The sequence below is a fragment of the Crotalus tigris genome, unplaced genomic scaffold (genome assembly GCF_016545835.1).
Source record: "Crotalus tigris isolate CLP2741 ecotype Arizona unplaced genomic scaffold, ASM1654583v1 scf7180000017841.2860490, whole genome shotgun sequence".
Classification (NCBI taxonomy): domain Eukaryota; kingdom Metazoa; phylum Chordata; class Lepidosauria; order Squamata; family Viperidae; genus Crotalus; species Crotalus tigris.
This window is the reverse complement of record NW_024096667.1, coordinates 691,479-713,840: the sequence shown is the minus strand read 5'-3', so window position 1 is coordinate 713,840 and position 22,362 is coordinate 691,479. Positions and strand designations below refer to the sequence as shown.

The 22,362-nt window shown below is 35.1% G+C and overlaps 1 protein-coding gene across 7 annotated transcripts in view; it reads left to right on the top strand.

Moving 5' to 3' along the window:
• LRRC4C (leucine rich repeat containing 4C) overlaps positions 1 to 22,362 on the top strand; it is an 817,554-nt gene that overhangs the window by 456,858 nt on the left and 338,334 nt on the right. For 4 of the 7 annotated variants that reach the window (XM_039343308.1, XM_039343307.1, XM_039343312.1 and 1 more), the window contains one exon: positions 803 to 969. The exons of 2 other annotated variants lie outside the window; for them this stretch is intronic. The gene's annotated coding sequence lies outside the window, so the exon portion shown is untranslated. Of the gene's footprint in view, positions 1 to 802; positions 970 to 10,210; positions 10,304 to 15,969; positions 16,027 to 22,362 lie in introns of all 7 variants that reach the window. One more of the 7 variants, XM_039343310.1, reaches the window with a different exon arrangement.

Below are 22,362 nucleotides of genomic sequence, written 5' to 3'. Positions count from 1 at the left end.
ACACATACACACACACAAATGCCAGTGGGGTGTATAGGCTAAGTTACTGGACTAGGAAAAGGGAGAACCAGATTCTGACCCTTAGACATGGTAGGTGTGGATGATGTTGGGCTGGTCATTATCAATAGCAGTAGCTATTAGGTTTATATACTGCCCAACAATGCTTATTACTTAGCTTATGGCATATTATACATGGACTTGCAATGTATAATAACATTTTACCTAAATTAAAAATGCACAATAAAATATGAATGTTACAAAGATCTATATTCAGATATCAATGTCTAGGCCATCTAACCATTAGATGATTTATATGAAAAAAAATCAGATACTGGACTGGAATATGCCCTTAGCTTACATAGCACTTTACAGCACTCTCTGGGTGGTTTACAATGTAAGCATTATTTGTATATTGCCCCCAACAACCATGATTCCTGATTTTACCAACCTCAGAAGAATGGAAGGTTGAGTCAACCTTGAGCCCCATCAGGATCAAATTCCAGGCTTTGGGCAGAGTTTGCCTGCAATACTGGACTTTAACCATGTACAAAGGATGCATTTTCTCTCAGCCTTTGACTGGGATTTTATTTTTTTTTAAAAAAAATCAATTTACCAACCTGTACTGAAATAACAGTGAGTATATTTTAATAACTATTATTAGATTAAAGATGAAAGATGCCCTTACTGGTCTTCATTTTGCAGTAGATTGCTTCATGATGATAATGATGATATGCACATATAAGAGAAAAAAAGTGTTTTGAATGATTAATATTGTATCTTTTCTCCTTTCTGAATCCCTCAGGAAAGAAAGAAAGAAAGAAAGAGAGAAAGAAAGAAAGAAAGAAAGAAAGAAAGAAAGAAAGAAAGAAAGAAAGAATTTTAATAGAGACTTATATAAAATATCAGAAACAGAACAAATGGAATTATTTCAGGAAATTTGAGAAGTTGTCCAATGAAAAATCAATAAAGGTAATCAGATATATACATATATTTCAATATGACATTCTCTGGCATGTTCTCTTACATCAGTGATTCTCAACCTTTCTAATGCCGTGACCCCATAATACAGTTCCCCATGTTGTGGTGACCCCCAAGTGGGTGTGGCCACCAATAAGAGGGATTAGGACAGCTAGGGAAAAGGGAAAAAATGGCAGACAGCATGGTTTGGCAACCCCCGTGAAATGGTCATTCGACCCCAAATGGGGTCCCGACCCACAGGTTGAGAACCACTGTCTTACATGAACTTTGACCAAGTATTGGTACCGTTCCTATTCAAATGGCATTTGTTTCAGATTGATAAAGAAGAGAAGAATAAGTTCCAAATTAGGCTAGTCTGATGGTGATTTGTTTCTGATGAATTTATATTAGACTCAGTTTTGGATTTTGGATGGCAAAGTTGAAATAGCAATAGATCAGGCTCGTTTGCATGACCCTTATAGATGTGTCTGACTTTGTTGACAGCTTTCCATGTTCTGAAAGTTAGTGCCAATGGTGACATTATTGTGGAACATAATGTTTTGGGAAAGTATTTTTTTTCTTTGTTCACTCTACAGTTGGCTGTAGCAGCTTGATAATGTTGTGATGCTTTATATTGTCCTGGAATTGATTTTGCTACATTCTTATTCAAAATCATTCTTCTATTCATCAGGCAAATTTTTCAGGTGTTCTAAAGTACTGCATCATAATTTTCTCATGAGATTAAAATAGTCAACATTCAGAACCTGCAAAACTCATTTATCCACTGGGATGAAAAGCTTATAGTTCAGTCTGTGTAAACCATGACTTATTCTGAATAGACTAGCTAAATTCTTTGAATCATTTCAGTCTGGCGTCTGGCCCAGCTATAGGCAGAAACAATTTTAGTTAGTAGAAATTCATCTCTGTCAATCCTCCCACGCCTCTCATTGCATTTAGACTCTCTGCGGCAATTGAATTTAATTTTTTTATATAAACTGGAAAATTGAAATGCCTTCTTAACAAGACACAATATTGCTGAGTCCTCCTTGGACACAATGCCCAGAGGATCCTGTGACCTGCCTGTTTAGTAAAATGAAAACTGAAGTGAAGAAAATACAGGCTTTTATGCTGCAGACTGTATTATTTATTCTGAGCTCACTGAAGATCAATCAATCAATCATAATAGAGCTGAAAGGGACCTTGGAGGCCTTCAAGTCCAACCCCCTGCTCAAGCAAAGCTGGCTGAGGAATTCTGGGAGTTGAAGTCCACAAGTCTTAAAGTTGCCAAGATTGAGAACCCCTGCCCTATATCATTTCAGATAGGTGGCTGTCCAGTTTTTTCTTAAAAACCTCCAGTGAAGAAGCACCTACAACTTCTGAAGATAAGCTGTTCCACTGGTTAATTGTCCTCACTGCTATGAAGTTTCTCCTTAATTCCAGGTTGCTTCTCTCCTTGATTAGTTTACATCCATTGTTTCTTATCTTGCCTTTTAGTGCTTTGGAAAATAAGTTGACTGTCTCTTCTTTGTAGCAGCCGCTCAAATACTGGAATACTGCTATCATGTCACCCCTAGTCTTTCTTTTTTTCTAGACCACAGGTGTCAAACTTGTGATGTCAGGTGACATGTCGTGACATATTGTGACTTTTTCCCCATTGCCGGCAATGGGGTGGGTGTGGTTTTGGCGTGACGCATCCAGCCTGAGGGCCGGCAGTTTTACACCCCTGCTCTTGACTGACCATACCCAATTCCAGCAACCGTTCCTCATATGTTTTTGTCTCTAGACCCTTCATCTTAGTTGCTCTTCTTTGTGCTTTTTCCAAAGTCTCAACTTCTTTTTTGTAATGTGTTGACTAAAACTAGATGCACTATTCCAAGTGTAGTCTTACTAAGGCTTTATAAAGCAGTACTAATACTTCATGTGATTTTTACTCTATGCCTCTGTTTATAGATTTGTATTAGTTTTTTGGTTGTTGCCACACACTGCTGGCTCATGTTTAAATGATCGTCCACTAGGACTCTTAAATTCTCTCATACAGTTACTGTTTTTCAGCCAGGTTTCACCTAAGCTGTACTTGTACCTTTGGTTTTTCCTGCCCAGGTGTAAAACCTTGCTTTTCTTCACATTAAATTCCATGTTGTTGAATAGGACCCATTGTTCATATCTGTCAAGATCTTTTTGGATCCCGAGCCTGTCTTTTGCAGTGTTGGCTATCCCTACCAGCTTAGTGTCATCTGCAAATTTGATGGGTTCCCCTTCTATTCCCTCATCTAAGTCATTTATGAAGATATTGCAGAGTTCTGGACCTAATGTTTGATATTTGTAGCTTTATCAGGTGATGTCATGAACATACTGATGATTCTCAACTCCATATTCAATATTTTAAAAACTATGGCAAGTATCTCTTCTAAGCAACTTTCTGAGTGCAATTGGTTGAAATGCTATATCGGCACAGGTTATTTTACTTATGGTATTATACATGTGGTATAATTTACTTACAGTATTATACTGTAATATTACAGTATTATAACTCAAATAAACAATTTCTACTGTTTTGAATGGAAAGGTCTTTCAAAAATAGTGCATTTTCCTATTTTTTTAAGATTTTTTGGGAGGTTTTATGTGTCTATGTTCTTCATCCCTATGAAAACATTTGAAGTTTACAAATTAATCAGTTAATAAAAAGAAATAAGGGGCATGACTTATTTTTCAAAGGTATTTATCTATTTTATCTGAGAACATTAACTCATAGATGTACTGTGTGAATTGTATCCTATAGATCAGGACTCTCCAACCGTTGGTACATGGACCAGCACCAGTCCTCAGACTGTTGGGAACCAGGCCACACAAACAGTAGGCAAGCGCATGAAGCTCCATTTGTGCAAGTGTGCACTTGAAACCATCCCCTCCCAGCAGCACCACAGCCATTGCTGCTGATTTGCGGTCCTAGAAAGGTTGAGGACCACTGCTGTAGATACAATATTTTGAGTTGCATAACATTACAGGACCAGTCTGGCATAATGCTGAAGGTGCACCCTAGAAACCAGGACACTGTGATTTCTAACCCTCCCCTGAGTCTGAAAACTGGCTGGGTGGCTTTGGGCTAGTAATTCCCTCTCAGCCCAAAATAATAGAAAATCTTTTCTTCTCACAGATGTCACTATGCCTTCATATTAAAAAAAAAAAAAAAAACTTTGTGGCAATTGGACCATAAAGAGGTTGGGCAAATTTAATTTTGGGTGTATGAGACATCTACTCTTTTCTAGCAAGTTTCAGAAATACCACATAAAAAATGTCTAGCCTTAGATTATGGACCTTACTTTTAGGTATTTAATTTGTACATTTAGTGTTTTGATTTCATATCAGTGATAGCATGCTTTTTTCTGAAATTCCACTTTAGAAAGTGCGGTGAAGAAATAATGCAGTAAATTATCTTTCTAAAATTCTCTCGCTTAAATATAATCATTCTTAATTATTAACATTAGTGGGTTGAGATTTAATATGATATAATGATATCTGGGCTCCTTCATCATGTCTTTGTGTCCATCTGCTACATTACAATTCCCCCTTCAAAAGTCTGATTATCTTCTAAATTACTTCAGATATATAGCCCTGACTTTCAATCCAACAAGGACGTCCAAGGTGCATGAATTACTGATAGTGCTTTTGATGTGTTTTTCTTTTCAGGTATTAAGTTCCCAAGCCTCTTCATTCAGTTCTAAATTGATATGTGGATTATTTTATTCAAAGTAGTTTGCATGGGTATCAAGGATTAAAAAACAGAATCCACACTCAATATTGCATTCTATTTGAGAACTATATTTTAGCTATTTTTCACATGCTTTCCTTTGTTGGCATGCACAGAGGAAACAAGAGGATAAATGACAACATGTGCTCACCATGTAAATGTCATGACTTAGGTACTTTTGTCAGACATTATGGCATCATTGTGGTTTACCATGGACTGTGCTATTTATTAGCCCTTCCTTCCTTCCTTCCTTCCTTCCTTCCTTCCTTCCTTCCTTCCTTCCTTCCTTCCTTCCTCCCTCCCTCCCTCCCTCCCTCCCTCCCTCCCTCTATTCTACCATACTCAATACATGTTATCATGGATGGATATTAGGGGCCATCTTTTTGCAGTCCAAATAAACATTTCTTCAAGTGATCATTCCATGTAGCTTGAAAATATAAAATATTATAAGACTTAAGAACTAGCTGATATGTTGACCAGAAATTCAGTATGCATATATTAAAAACTTTTGGAGACTTTTCTGTTCTGGTGTTTGATTGAGAGACAATAATTATTAAATTTGAGAAATGCTGGAGTGTTAGAATGATTTTTCTGGCACCGTTATCTGAGTTGACAAAGTTAAAAAATGTAAGATGATACTGTTAGGAGATGGTTATATATCTTTATGACAGGTACTTTGATCACAATCTAACTGTAGGAAATTTCCCAATAGCTCAAAAGAAACAATATCTGAACATGTGTTGTCATGGCATGACATCCATTATGCTAAGTCTCTAAATTACATCACCCAGGAGAAGTCAAGCAATGATATTGCAAATAAGAATTTAGTTGAAAGAGTTTGCATTCTTAATCCAAGCTCAGATTTATTGTTCTTGGAACACACTGATAAACCAAAAGTCCTGACAAATGCTTATTCCATGGCAAGCTGTTTTTCAACTTCAGCATAAAAGGATTTAAAAGAAAAAAGGAAAAAGGCTCTGTGTATGTTTTTGTTGTTGCTGTTCTGCTGAGCAGATTCTTCCAGTAGATAAATTCTGTAAAACCGATATATGTAGCCTGTGGAGTATTAAACTGCAGGATGTATAGCAAGTGCTTTCAGTATGGGACAGAAGAGAATGAGAGTATTTTAGTTTCATGAAAGCGCTTCTAGTAATATGCCTCATGCATTCAGCTTGGGAGGAGTTATTCCTTTATTAAATAAAAAAAGAGGAAGATATCCTGTCCACTGGATTTTACACATGCTCCCAAGTCCTTTTAAGACCTGGGGGGAGAGTACTTTCTCTTTTTCATACAGGTCACTTTCAGTTGGAGTGTGAATTTGATAGCAAGAGAGAAATGCCCTCTCTCCCAGTTAGTGTAAAAGAAAGCTTTCATGCTGATGTCATCACTCTTTTTCTGCATTTTGTAGGCACTGACATCAAGTCAAAAGCATTTTCCTTCTTCAGTGAGAATGAAAGAGAAGCTGAATAGTTGTCTTATGTGCTGCCTAGAATGACAGGTCAGTGACTCAGACTAAGAAGACTCAGGGCAAATATTGAATAGCAAAATGTGGTTGCCTGTATTTACTTTGCATTTGTGCCCAGTCTTCCAGAGATCATTGTCAGGATGATCATGAGTGATGAACAGTTTTCCTGCAGGCTTTGATTGTTGTTTGGTCTACATATTTCTCAGTATTTTAGAGCAGTTTCTGTTTCCAAAATTTCTTTTGGACAACCAAACAATGAATTGCACAATGCTATACAAATGACAATAGTTTGACATGATACCTGTATGTTTTGAATCAAGGGTAATCCATATATGAAGGAGGAATTATCACCTATCTTTCATGGGGAATAACCTACTGTCTTTGAGATGTGTGAAAGCAGAAGGAATGCACACCTGCCCTTTTGGACATTCTAAGTAGAAATACTAAATCTACTCTCAAATCTTTGATGTACTTTCTAATTTTTGATATGAAGCTATTTACTGTGATTGATCATCAATTGGGTTAAAACAATGCTATGTAAGTTCAAAGTAGCTTTTATCTATATAATTTCCTTGGTCAACATATATTAGACTATAGTATGTGATCATATTTAGAAATTGGAAGTAAATAAAAATAAACACTGCCATATTAAGACTATCCCAACTTACTTGGGATTAAATCCAATTGTACTCAAAGACTTATATGGATAGACCCTTTTCTAACAAGAGTCGTGTTCAAATATGAACCTTTGAAAACAAATTCTGTATGCCAATAAATTGAAAGCCACTTATTACGGCACTGCTATGCCAAAAAGCAAGTTAAAAAAGGAAAGAAAAAAAACTAGTTTTAATATAAAGACTACAATGTTGTGATACATTTCTCAGTGCAATTGCATTTTGCAAATGGTGTGTTTTTTAGTGGTTCATTATGCCTCCAGATTAATGCTTTTCATGTGGATGATTTTCCTTTTTCATAAGGAAGAAGTGTTTTTCACACAAATGATGAGTGCTATTGATCTTTTCCAGCAATTTACACTGAAAAATGAGTGCTATGCCAACATATGTCTTAAATCCGTTGTTCTGGATTTACAAGAAATCAAGAAACTGATGCAATCAAAAACCTGAATTAATGTCGACTTCTATTATATTTGACATTTTGAGCTCATGGACCTTTAAGTCCATTCTTGGCCATTACTGTCACTTTTACAATTGTGTTTTTCTTGAGCATATTTAACAATGATCTGATAAAGCATGCTTATTCAAGGCTGATAACTTAACATTTTCATATTTCTAAACATGTATATTCATATTTTTCTCCATATATGCTTGCACATAAACACCAACACACACATGCAAAGATACATATATATTTTAACCAGATGGGTTCCTATTGCTTTGATTTTCCTGTACTTAGAATAGCAATTCATAAATTTGTGGTGTTCTCAAGGATGATATACTGTATCTTCTTTGGATCAGTGAGGAAATGAGATTGTGTTCAAAAATAACATGTTTAAGGATTCTAATTTGAGATTCTTAGCCTTTAAGTGTCTCACTGAACGTTAGAAAATAAGAGGAACTATATTGTGAAAATTGAGCAGGGTGCCCTATAACAGTAGATTTTTATTTAAATAGATTCAAGATGTTGTAGAATGAAGTGCAGAGCCATATTAACAGCATCATTTGCTGATCTATTTGCTCAGTAGGCAAATTGCAAGGGGCCTAACAGCAGATCTATGATGGTTTTCAGGTGGGCCAGCACTAACCTTTCAAAGGTTTCATAACTATGGATGTCAGAGCAACCGGTCTGTAGTCATTCAGTTCTTTGATGGAGGGTTTCTTTGGCACCGGGATGATAGTAGAGCATTTGAAGCAAGAAGGAACATAGCACATCTCTAGTGATTTATTAAAGATTCGGGTGAAGATGGGAGCCAATTGATCAGCACAAGCTTTCAAGCAAGAAGGAGTTATCTTGTCTGGGCCTGGTGCTTTCCCAGGCTTTTGTCTGTGAAATAGACCTTGCACATCAATTTCTGTGATCACCAGAGATGGGGGACCCAAGGGGATGGGGTCAGTTGTAGGAGGTATGGCTTTGTTGGTGTATCTGAGATAGGGATGGTGGAGATAGGTGACAGTGGTTTCCTCTCAAACCTACAGTAAAACACATTCAGGTTGTCTGCCACCATTGTAAAATCTGATGGACCAAGTTAGAACAGATTGTTATGAAGAAAATCTATTTACGCAATCACTAAAAATGGATACCAACATGATGACACATAATAAATCATAGTATCAAAAGGCATCCTGAATGCCAACCATTGTCTTAATTCTACACCTTTTGTCTACTGTCACAAGAAACGTTATTCAAACATAAAGATCAACGTTCTAACTAAGAATTCTAACTTTTCAACTCCATAGTAGAGATAAGGCTGGGGGAGGGGGGCAGCATGTAGGTATTTCTTCTATCCCAATGCTGTTTTGCTGAGCATGCAGCAAACCTAGACAATTTAACACCAGTTTAACTTTACTTTTCTCTTTTCTACTGCTGAATCTTCACACATCCTTTCAAGCTATAATTTGCTTATCACGGCTTATCCAAGCAACCAGAGTTGGTTGACTTCACAGTGGATGTTAATCCCAAACCAAGCATGTCCTATATGGAAAATAAAAATCTGCAATGTGATCAACTTCATTCTCTGGAGTTTTAAAAATTAATCTCCTTGTTCTGTAGTATCAAAATTCTATGAAGCTGGAGATAAGATATATCAGGAGAAGAGGGGGGTCAGTTTATTTTCCAGAGCACCAGAAGGCAAGACAAGAAACAATAGTTGGAAACTGATCAAGGAGAGGAGTAACCTGGAATTAATGAGAAACTTCTTAACAGTGAGGACAATTAAGCAGTGGAACAGCTTGCCTTCAGAAGTTGTAGGTGTTTTGTCACTGGAGATTTTTAAGAAAAAAACTGGACAGTCACTTGCTGAAATGATATAGGGTCCCCTGCTTGAGTAGGGGATTGGACTAGAAGACCTCTAAGATCCCCTCCAGCTCTATTCTGATTGATTGGTTGGTTGGTTGGTTGGTTGGTTGGTTGGTTGGTTGAGATTTGATGGCAATGTGCTCTTTAGCTGGAAGATATCTGAATAGAGTACTGAATATTCTCAAGGGAATACCTGATTAGCCACAGTAGACATTTCCATCTCTTCTTAGTATACATTACTAACAGAAGATAATCGGTATGTTTTTAAATCAGTTTGACTCGTGTAATTCTAATGATAGATTTCAAATGAAGCTATGAGTGAGGTAGACTAGACTGACTGTGTCTCAGTACTGTCGCTCTGTTTACCCATCTGTCAGTTCAATATCTTGAGCTGTATCCATCAGTACTGAATTAACTAACTAAAAAGTCAATGGATATACGGTGTAATAGCTGATAATCTACACCTGCTGAACAAACACACTGGACTTTAAATTCCTGCTTTCTTTTGAGTATTGGGTATTGCTTGACAGTGAAGAGAAAAGCCTCAGGTTCATAATAAATCCATGCATGCTGTCTTGTGCTGGAATCACTAATTCACTAGGACTTTCTTATGTCCACTGGAGGGTCATTCATTTTCTGAATTGTTCAGCTCATCACACGGAGACATGCACTGGAAGCAGTCTGGCGAATGTGCACCTCGTTAATTTCCATGCTCTGTGATGAAAATTATTCAAAATGTTTTCCATTAAAATTCAAGGTTCATATTGGCACACCTTCCATGTAGCAATGCTGCAAATTAAACTCACTTGTGCATTGGGAAAGGTGCCAGTGCAATCATAGTATATTGCTTAATTAATGGAACAATGTCCTGGATTTAAGCAAACCAATTCCCTGCCTGCCTTGGTGTGTTTTCTATCCACCATTTTTCAAAAAATGGAATTACTATTCTCCCAGATAAACCCCTGAAATCATACTGTTGGGCTAATTTACAGTGCAAATAGAAAATGAGATAAAAATGTATTATTAAATTATACCAATACACTTTAAGATGATTTGTTCTTCTGCAGATACATTAACTAATGTACAGCAAAACACACCAGCTTAATGTTTTCTTGTCTGGTACCACAAGGTTGTATTTCATCTTTGGTTGGACATCTGCCGTGAGTACATCAATCTTCTCTCCACCTTTAATTTTAATAAATCTGTATTAAATTTGGCTTCATTTTTCTATGCACTCTTAGCTCCTTAAGATAGGGGTTTGCAGCTTCCATCATCGAGCTCTGTACGTGGATTTATGCAGCTTGTTAAAGACTATGCTGCAAAAGACAGATGGGTATAGCATCCATATTTGAGGGAACAGCTTAAGCTCAATTTTGCCCTTGAAATTCCTGAAATTTCCACCCCAACATACATTACCATATTTTGATAGTACCCACTCTGACTTGGGCGTATGTGGGTTACACAGACATAATATATATAAGACTTTTAAAAGGAATGATAGCAAACCATGTCTGACCATACATTTTAGGGTGTTTTTCCCATTAAAGAAGCATATCAAATAGACTTTGTTCCTCTTTCCCAACCATGTTCTGTTACATTGAAATGTAAGAAGAACCTTTGTTATACTTCTGTAGGCGGGAAATAATTTGGAAGTAACAGTACTAAACAAAAATGCAATCTATTTTTTTTGGGGGGGGGGGAGAAAAGAATACCCACTTGATTTAGCTTAACATTCCAACAGATAGCTCATAATGAATTGTTTTGAAAAGAGGGATACAATATGATATAATTCTATAAAGTTATGCTATAGCATGTAGTAACCTCTTTTCAAAATATTTAATGTCTCCGTAGCTTAGCCTGTATAAATGGCAGTTGTTATTTTTCTCTCTCTCTGCAAATGGAAATGCAAATGTGAATAGATGGAAGTTTATTTTTTAACTCTGGAAAACAATCAAGTTGAAATAAACCAATTGAGCTAGAACACCCAGTCCCTAATTTGTTATATTTTATATATCTGTGTTAAATCAGTGTGATGATACCACTTTAATGTTCATAATATGGCAAAAGATCACCAATATGCACACCCATCCACATGATAATTTGTAGAGTTAGGATGGAATGAGTCAGGGTTCACTTATCTCCACTGCTATCTCGATTCAAAATTAGGGCTTTTTGGCACACTTAAAAGCTATTTCTTTTCCACTTTGCTGGTTAGAAAGGATACTTTCACTGAAGTTTCATCAAAGCAAAGCACCCCCTTGAAGCTTTGAATGGCCTTGTAGATAGCAGGTGATTGTGTTGGGAGTCACTTTATCTCTACCTATGAAACCAGGTCCTTCTGTTATCACTGAGAGTTAACTTAGCTAGAGAATTGGGGGTGGGGGAAGGTTATTGAAACAACCTTTTTTTTCAGAATAGAAATTTCTGCATTTTCTTTTTAGAATATGGTTAGATATCTCTTAGTGGCAAATCCTGCAAACATTTGTAAAGTTATATTTGTTGGCTTATGCATCTGCAGGGACAGCTAATCTGGTTCTTAAAGCTTTGCAGATCTTCTTTTTGGAAACATTAAAGCCTCAACATCTTCCAGTCCTGCACCGGTGCTTTAGAAGCTGCCTGAGCACATGTTTACTCTCACGCTTTCAAAAACACTTCTTTTGAAGGATTTGCACAGCCCAGTGGCATATGTAGCTCTGAGAAACTTACCTTACTTCACATGTTCTTAATAGAGTGAGAGCATTCTGTCTTGGGGTGCTAGGAACAAGAGCAGTCATGGCTAGAATTACTGACAGCTAGCTAACTAAACGCTGACAGCAGCATAATCGGTTTTCTGCCAATGCATTTGTCACCTTGGCCTATGCTTCCTTCCTGTCTCACAAGCTTGTAAATGGCACATGACCTCGTTCTTTTCCCAAGCAGAGCAAAGCAAAGGGACATGGTGGAGCATGAAGAGGGAAAAATACACTTCCAGTGAAGGGTTTTTTTGTAAGAAATCTTCAAAAATAATTGCTCTTTTTCTTGCCAAGCATCTCACTGTAGTTCATTTTGGGTTGTATTGCTAATTTTTGTTGAAAAAATGGGAAACAGAGAGATCTAATTGTTTACATACGCGAGAGACTCAATGGCCTCAGTGTCATAATAAGAGGAACATTTCCACCTGGATTCTGGTCTCTCAAAGGACTGGCAAATTTACTTTTTTGCTAGATTTTGGAGCAACTTTAACTGGCTACTTCCATAACGATCCTGTAAATTGGTCTTCCTAATATACTCCACCCAGAAGATATGTGGACTTCACAGTTTCCACACATTTTTTGTTTTCTAAAGATACATCTGATAGACTTTCTCCTGATACACTGATACATTATAAATGGCACTGTATATACCAGCAATGCAAGTGTAAATTCCTAATTAAAGACATCAGTAACTGATTACTAGTGGCTTCCATCTGAACCCTTTTTTTTTGTCATTCAGTAGAACATGAATGATAGAATTTACTATACAAGAATGTCAAGAGGTGAAGCAGCAGCACCTGTACTAAACTTTTCAATATCCATCATTTGCATTTGTACAGTAGAATTCTTTCTTTAGAACTTTATGAATTATGGAGACATTAGATATTCTCACTTTGGAATTCCCATTAATTTATCCTAGGAATTATATTACTTCCATGGCCAATAGAGGTACATAAAATGATAACATTTATTATTTAAATTTTCTTTGTAAACTTTTATGTTTATTCTAATCCTCAAAACCATAATCATAACATCATTTTTGTCTAATTCCCACAAAAAGTCAATAAGTAAATTCCAATCATCATTACATTTAGATACTGTCCTATCTCTAATTAAAGCCATCAATTCAGCCATCTCAGCAAGGTCCATCATGTTCACTATCCATTCCTCCATTATGGGTAAAGTCAGCTCTTTCTACCTTGCACAGAATAATCTCAGTTTGTATGAAAAACAAAGTTCTATATTTTATTTTCTGTCAAGCCCAAAGGAAAACTCTCTGTTTTCAATTGTATATCAGTCTTTAAAATCTTCTGTACTGTTATATATCATTCAGTCCAAATTTTCTGGCTCAAGTATGATAAAATGTCCCTTCTTGTTGATTACATTTCTGCCATAGGTTTGAAGACCCTTTATACATTCTAGATAGATTTTCCAGTGTACCAACAATACATCATTTTGTAAAAAATATCTTTAAGACTACAGTGGTACCTCAGTATTCAGTGTTAATTGGTTCTGGGAGGTGCCACAAGTACTAAAAAGGATGAGTCTCAAACAAATTACGTGACTTACTTTTGTTTCAGTGGGAAGAACTTTTTGTCTGATCCTTTTCTTATGAATCTTACAAGGATTGCTGACTTCCTGTCCTCTGTGCTATCCCCCTCCTTTTACAGCAACCTTCCCAGCATGGCTGACTTCCTGTCTGTTCTCTGCATTTGTCCCCCTCTTCCTATCACAGCACATCAAGTACTAAACAAACACCAAGTACTGGGACATTTTCATATCACAATGCATCACATACCAAATTCAATGAGTTTTGAAGCAATCAAGTATTAAGTACTACAGTGTAACATAGTGTAAAATTTCAATCTTTTCAACCACATACCTTCCCACTGATCCATTATAAATTATATTCAAAGTTTTTTAAGGCATTTTATAACTATTGATATTTAAAATCGGCCATTGACCCTGGAAGCGTAATTAAGATTTCCTATCCACTTCATTTTGCTTCAAGAAAAATCACCCAAATCTGTTTTCATTTTCAATACAATAGAAACAAAAATAATTCTTATATCCAGTGCAATTTTAGAAAAACAGTGTAAAATGAACAATAGTTCACATGCTATATTTTATGTCTACAAATCTATTATTAAGTGACAATTTCTCATAGGTGCAAATATATATCCACATGTATAATTGATAGTAACCACTAAAAGCTGTGGAATATTAGTTGAAATTAATCAGTTTATAGAATGAACAGTGGCTCTACAGAAGCAAGTTCTTTTCAATCACAACTATAGATAGTCCTTGACTTATGACCACAATTGAGCCCAAAATTTCTGTGGATAAGCAAGACAGTTGTTAATTGAGTTTTACTCCATTTTATGAACTTTCTTGCCACACTTGTTAAGTGAATCACTGTAGTGATTAAGTTAGTAACACAGTTGTTAAGTGAATCTGACTTCCCTATTGACTTTGCTTGCAAAAGATGATCACATGACCCTGGGACACTGAAACTGTCATAAATATGAGTCAGTTGTCAAGCATCTCAGTTCTGATCATGTGACCCTGGGGATGCTGCAATAGTCGTAAGTGTGAAAAATGGTCATAACTCACTTTTTTCAGTGCTATTCTAACTCTGAACGGTCACTAAATGAACTGCTGTAAGTTGAGGATTACCTGATATAAATATGCCATTCATTTCTGAGATATTGCCTTAAGATTAGTAAGCTTCAGACAGAAATACAAAAAGTCAGTTTGTAGGAAATAATTATGGATGGATTGTTGGCATATTGAAATTCTGCTGGAGTTATTTAGAACAGTACCAGAATTTTGGGAAACCACTACACTTTGCATCACTACATCCTGTCTGGTGATTGGAGGAAGGTCATTTTCCTCCCCAGCCCAATGTTGATCAAAACTACTGAAGCAAATTATGGGTACACAAATCCTTGATACTTTAGGACTCTTAGTAAAAACTATTATTTATGAATTATAATTATCTTGGAGTACTGGAAGTTGTGTAAGACTACCAACTTCCTGCCTGTAAAATCTTTCCTTCTAAAGTATTCCAGGCATTTCTGGGTAATTTCCTCACGTTTTCTATTATTTAATTAAAAGTAACTGGCACACAGTTAAAACTTTTAAAATGTTCATTTAGTTCATTTGGTCTAATAGCACATTAATTTCCTGAGAGATGCTACTTGAGATAAAATGCTTTGTCAAACCACATTGCTTAAGTCATAAATGAATATAATAGTGAAAGTACTCAAAAGTAAGTTAGTAATGGTCTCTTTCCTAAATGAGGTAGACCATTAGCTTAATCATTCCCCTAGAGATAAGTGAAAAGACCATGCTTTCCTACAGAAAAAATGTATAAACAAAACTCTTGTCACTATGTCTGTATGAATTTTTATGCTCTATGGATCATACATAAATCTTCTGAATTTAAGTATAGTCTAAGTCCTTTACATAATTTCACTTTCTGTGGCATAGAGTAGGAGAAAAAATACAATTAATCTTTCCTTTTTTCCAGTTCATGACATTTATAATTTTATCTGAAGAGGTGAATAATACTAGTACATAGTACATAGCAGTAGAAGTTAGTGTGCCCTTATAACTATGTGCAGTACAGGAAAATAAACAATTATGCACAATATAAATCTTACATTGCTTTTTTCCTGTTCATCTGTACCATTAAATATCAAAATAGAACTATATTGAGACTTTTACAGGATTCCACTGATTCTTATGCAAGCTCAAGGGTGTCTTCCTTATTTAAGATAATTATGATTTTTAAGGTTTTACCATTTTATTTGCCTGAAAAATAAAGTAGTTCACAAAATCTAAACTATATTCCAGCACTATGAGATTCTTTTTGAAATGGAGACAGGAATCACTTTTGAATCTTATGCAGATCAGATAAGATTTGAGGGGGAGGGGATATAAAGCTGTGGAAGAACACACTTGTACATTTATTTTTGATGGCTAGAAATATTTTTTTTTAAATGACTTGTAATTCCAGACTAAGGTAATAGTGAAGGTCTCTGCTTGTTCAAAAATAGCATTGTTTCAATGCTTTTATTCCTTTACTGCAGCCTTTCTAAATTCTGAAACTATGCACACGACCATATTTGAACTGAAAATTTCTGTTGGTAAGTGAAACATTTAAGTATTTTTCTCCATTTTACAACTTTTTTTGCCATAATTGTTAAGTGAATCAGTGTAGCTGTTAAGTTAGTAAAAATGGTTGCTAAGTGAATCTGGCTTTTCCATTGACTTTCCCATTTGATTCACAAAACGTGATCACATGACCCCAGAACACTGCAACTGTCATAAATATGAGTCAGTTGCCAAGCATCTGAATTTTGATTATGAGATCACGGGGATGCTGCAATGGTTGTAAATGTGAAAAATGCCATAAGTGACTTTTTTTTCAGTGCCATAACTTTGAATGTCACTAAACAAACTGTTCTAAATTGAGGACTGCCTATATATCCTCCTTCTCTTCTTTCATACATAACACAATATTTGAATACCTAAACCCTAAAATGAAAATAACAATTTTTAATTAAGAAAATTTTGGTTTATAGAGGGAAGGCGATGTTACATAATTCTAACTTTATAATAGGGTAAAGGAAAATGGGAGAGATATAGCCCTGAGGTCCCCAATCCTTCCAGATTTCCACAATGATAGCAAATCTTTTCTTCCATAAGTGCCAGCAATAGAGATAACAGGGGCTTTTCTCATATTTCACTCAATTTTTTTATCCTTTCTCTTTTTCTTCCTCCTATTCTATACCATGCCATGCAAATGTATTGATCTGAGAAGACACTGACTGCTTCTTTCTAGCTCAATGTCAGATCCCAGCTTCAGTGAGAATCATGTAATTTACAAACAGGTAGTGAAGGATGAGTTCCTGTAGAACCTTTTGAGGCACAAAGAAAACACACCTTTAGGTAAACATTTATGAGACTTGTGACAGCCAAATAGCTGATAATTTTTTTTTTTCAAAACTAGAGCAGTTACATTTTCACTCCAGTGAAAAAGTGGGATTTGGAATTGATTTGCTTGTTCTGTCTCTTTCTCTTTTTTATTTGAAATGCCTCATTCTACTGCGTACAACAGGAGGTTTTGTATCTCTAATATGTCATAGTCAGACCACTTTAAAAATGTACATATTACTGCATCCAGAATGAGTTATGACTAAATATGTTGCACCTTGTTATGCAAGATACGCACAGGGAATATATAATACCGGTTGCTGTTTTGTAAAGAAATAATAAAATAATATTAGAGGTCTAGAATGTAATTTTTTTATTATTAGCTGTCATCGGTATAGATGTGTAGGGATCATACTTTTTCATCTGGTACTTGATCTAAAATTTGAGAAATGGGGATGGGTCCACAAACTGATAGTGCTGATAGTGTTGAAGTGGTACTCTAGATGTTTTGAAATTACACCCAAAATGTTGTTATTGTAATGTTTCAGTCTTGTTGTGAACATTCAATATTTTTTTTCACAATGCCCAGGAAGAATATTGATATATCTGTGTATGCAAAAAACATGGACTTTTCCCCAGATATACTAATAGCTAATAATAGTAACAAAAACCATCACCACTGCAATAACAATATAATTGAAAATGCCATTATGCTGCATCTGATCCACAAAATTGTTATTGTGTTTTAAGCATTCCATTCATATATTTACTAGGATAAATAAGTTTCACTTTTAGCAGAAAAAAAATGAAGCATTTACATGCCTATTTTATACCTAAAGAGAAGTGACTCCTGTAGATTGTGAGTGAATTATATCTTAAAATTGGATTTGTGTAGTCAAGAGCAAAATTAACTAAATGACTTGTTCCTTTTTTAATGACTCAGTTGATATACTTCATCCAGAGCTCCATAGTTAATTCAAGTCACAACATCTCTCCACAGATTTATACTAAAGAATGTAAAGCTTGACTTCATTTCTTTGGCTCCAGTTCTTTTATTTAGCACTTGCTTTGCATTAAGAAATATCAAAAGGCACTTTATATCTACAGCTCTTAACAATGCCTTAAACCTCACAGATCATTCATCTTAAATTAAATAAAATCAGTAGCACAAACTATGCAAATGAATTTTGTCATTCTCCTCTCCAAAGTACTTCTAAACATTTCATCAGAGGAAACTTCATTAGTTTACAATATTGTTTTTTTCCCATAGGCATCTGTTGAGCTTATTTTTTTAAAATGAAATAACATAAGTTCATTGTCCTTCATGAGAGAAAAAATATTCCTATATCTTCAGTGACATTACCATTAATAATGATAATGAATAACTTAATTTATATGATCAGTAGAAGAACAATGTTTGTACTGATATTTGATGTACTTTTCAGCATTCTTTACATAGTATCTGATATCCCTGGGATACTGAAAGTTAGAATTTTAAAGCTGACATCATTGTTCATACTTTAGGATGGTTGTGCAACATGTCCTAAAATCAAATTATATTTAATTTGTATCCTTTATGCATCCAGTAATTTTAATGCTTCTATTCTGCCATTCATTTTGTTGTGTCACTAATAGTCTTCTACTAAGTACATCCATCAAAAAGCAAGAAATATGGGCTGGCTTAGAGAAGATGAAAATCTTTTTAAACAAGTAAAGGATCAAAGACAAACTCACATTAAGTGGATCTACAGGGTTCTAGTGGAATTGGATTCAGAATCTGAATTAATCAAAGATTGTATGATTAAATGGGCACAAAATTTTGGTGAACCAATCCCACTGGATACCTGGGAAATTATCTGGGTGAGGAATGTTAAATTTACACAAGCCCAGAACTTAAGGGAGAATTTTTATAAAATGTTTTATAGATGGCATCTTGATCCACAAAAAATGTGGATGGTGGTCGTGCAAAAATATAAAAGCTTTTTGGATTAAGATATGGTGGAATATTCAAAGAATTTTTAGAAGGAGGGTAAAATTTACTCCGCAATTATTTTTGTTAGGTATTGTTACTGATTGTGATGCTAAGGAGGTTATATTGATGTTAAATTTGATTACAGCCGCAAGGCTGTTAGTAGGGCAATATTGGAAGAAGGAATCTTTGCCTATCTTGCAAGAGTGGTTTTTTAAAGTTTCTTATCTGGCGGAAATGGCAAAGATTTCGGCTTTTTTAAAGGAGCAATCGCAAGAGAAATTCTTTGTTGTATGGGAAAAATGGATAAATTTTATACAACATAAATTGGATATAAAAAAATATCATTTAGCTTTTTTATAACTTGTATATAATTTTTGATATTTTATGGAATGTTTTCTCTTTTTTTCCTTTTTTTCTTTTTCCTATTTTTTCTCCTCTTTCTTTCTTTCTTCTTTTCTTTTTTCCTTTTTAAGTACTTTTTCTTTTTAATGTTTATGTTACTTATATTTTATTATTAACTATTTTATAAGTTGTTAAAACTTGTTTAGGTTTCTTAAAATTTTATTTAAGCCTATATTCAGCTCTGGGAAGCTCGGGGGGGGGATGGAGGGGCTGGTTTGGGAGGGATTGGGTGAGGGTTGTTTTGTTTTTTTTGTTTTTTATTGTTCTTTTTTTGTTATTTGTAAAAACTTTTAAAAATTCTCAATAAAAAAAGCAAGAAAACTAAAACATTTTTTTACAGTTTCCAAAGTAGGCAGTATATACATTAAATTTAGAGATGGTAGTTTTATCTGAAAAGCAGAAACTATAAATTCTCCCTTGTCCACTTCTTTTTCTTTTTTCCTGCAGCACTGTTAGCATTCCTCCAGCGTCTTGAGAGCAATCTTCTCCTCCAATGGTTCCCTGAGCAATGTTCCATTATGACATGAGGTTTTTCTAAGTGCAAAGTAGAAAACACTACCAATGTGTATCATAACTGCAAAAATCTAGATGATCACAAGATGGGAGCAAACAGACTTTTCTTTTTCTTTACTTCCATCTCGTGGTCATATAGATTTCTGCAACTGAATTGTCTACAATTGTGGTGGCGAACCTGTGGCACACCTGTGGCACGCCGCGCCCTCTCTGTGGGCACGCGCACCGTTGCCCCAGTCCTAGGTCTTCAGCTGGGTTTTATAAAACCTTTTCGCTTTAGGCCTCCACCGCCATGCAAAAAAAAAAAAAGGTTCAACTTTTTTCAATCAATTTCAACTTCTCGTGGAAAAAAAAAAGCCCAGACATAGATAACAGGCTAAACCCTTTGATGTTTCTGAACTTCATAACCTTGTAGATTGCAGCTGGAAAAAGAGAAAAAAAACTTTTTGGGCTGTCTTTTCTGCAGGATGGATTACAACTAAAAATACAAATTATTTTCAAGCCATCTGGCTTCCTTGGATTACAAATATTGTTTGAACTGTAAGTTTATAAACTATTTAAAGACAGACTGAATGGCAAGGAACTACCTACAGTAAGACGTTTTGGATTATAATTTTGGCAGATTGGCAACTTTGTATTTTGGGACAACTGGTTAGAGCTGGAGTCAGAAGACAGAAGTGGATTATAAACTTTTTTCCCTCTCCCCATTTTTTCTTTTTCTTTTCCCTTTTCCTCTTCTTCTTTTTTCCCCTTCTTTTTCTTCTTGTTGCCTGGGGAGCCTATTGGATTATAAATGTTTAGTCTCAGAACTACTTAAGGACAGTGGAAGCTTAACTGTTGGTGATTTTCTTTGGAGAAGGCCCTATGGACTATTAATTTGGAATAGTAGGACCTTGCGGATTATAAATTTTGACTGGCTGATAATCTTGGATTTTGGACAACTGCTCTGGAAGTGAGCCTCTCAAACAGAATTTGATTATGATTTTTTTCTTCTTCTTTGTTCTCCCTTCTTTTTCAGGAAGTTTATTGGATTATAGAGATTATAGACACAAACTATAAGAGTTATTTAAGACAAATTTAAATGATAAATTGTAGTATTGAATACAAGATTAATGGCTTGGTATAAGGTAGACATCTGGGGAAAATATTAGAGTTGATAATGTTTTGGGGGTGTTCCAAATTTAGTTAATACCCTCAGCCCTGTCCTCCACCTTGTAAGCCCTGTGTATCAGATATCAATTGAATCAATGCTTCAACAAGAAATATCTAACAATTTTCAGAAGGAGATGCAAGCAACATTACAAGCAATTCAAGAGGCAATCTCCTCCCACAATTAAGATACAAGGAAGAACCATGAGGAGACAAAAGACAACTTTGATAAAATAAATCAATAAATTCATAACATAAACACTCAACTAGAAAGCTTCCGACAGATGGTCACAAAGAATGAACAAAGAATTCAGAAAATAGAAGACAAGTCAGTAGAGACTGATCAGAAGATGGAAGAAATAAAAGATGAAAATCAGAGGCTGATGCTGGCAAATAGAGAATTGGAAAATTCAATTGCAGTTTTGGAAATGGAAAAGGCATCTTATTTTTTAAGATTTCAAAACATAATGGAGGACAAAGAAGATGATCTCATGGATTTAATGACAGAGCTATTGGCTAAAGCACTGGAAATGGAGAAACAGGAAATGGAAGGAGAGATAGATCAGATATTTCAAGTCAATTCAAGATATGCAAGGATAAATAAAGTCCCTAGAGAACTATATGTTAGATTTGTCAAAAGATCTATAAGAGATAGGATATTGAGAAGAGCGAGAGATGATCCTTTGCATTATAAAGAAAAGGAAATTATAGTGCTGAAGCAGATCCCCAGGAGAATAAGAGATTCAAGAAGAGAATACCAATTATTAACCAGAAATTAATTGAACTTTAGATGGCTGATTCCAGAAGGGATTTTAATTAATTGGCACAGATAGAGATTGGACACTGCACTGAAGGCAATGGAATTTTATGAGAGATACAAAACTTTTTTTGAAGGGGAAAGTCTGGAATTTTATGTAGAGAGAGAAGCAAAAAAACAGGAAGAGATAGCAATAAAAGGAGCAGCCAAACTAAGGGAAGATGAACATAAAACACAAACAAAGAAGAAGGGGCAACAGCAAGAGAATAAAGATAGATAAGAACAACTAGGAGAAGAAAACCTAAATATAATTGAAGAAGACAGAAAAGGAAAATGGGATTCTTTCAATGAATATAAATGGATTGACTATGAAAATTAAAAATGGGTATAGTTTGTCTCCAAGAAACACATATTAAAGGACAACATTACAAACTGTTGGAACTGAAAATCGGAAAACTTCACTTCACACTAGCACAACAAAAGAAAAGAGGAATAGCTTTATATATCAAAGAGACAATGAGCCCCAAACAAATCTATGCAAATGAAGAGGGAATTAAAATTAATGGTGGAAATAATGATAAATCAAAAACAGATATTGATGGTAGCAATATACGCTCCTAATAACAAACAAGAAGAATTTTATCAAAAATTACACAAAAAATAGTGGAATTGGAATATCAAAATATTTGTTTAATGGGAGACTTTAATGCAATAGTAGATGGATAGCTGGACTACGGAAGTAACAAAACAGGG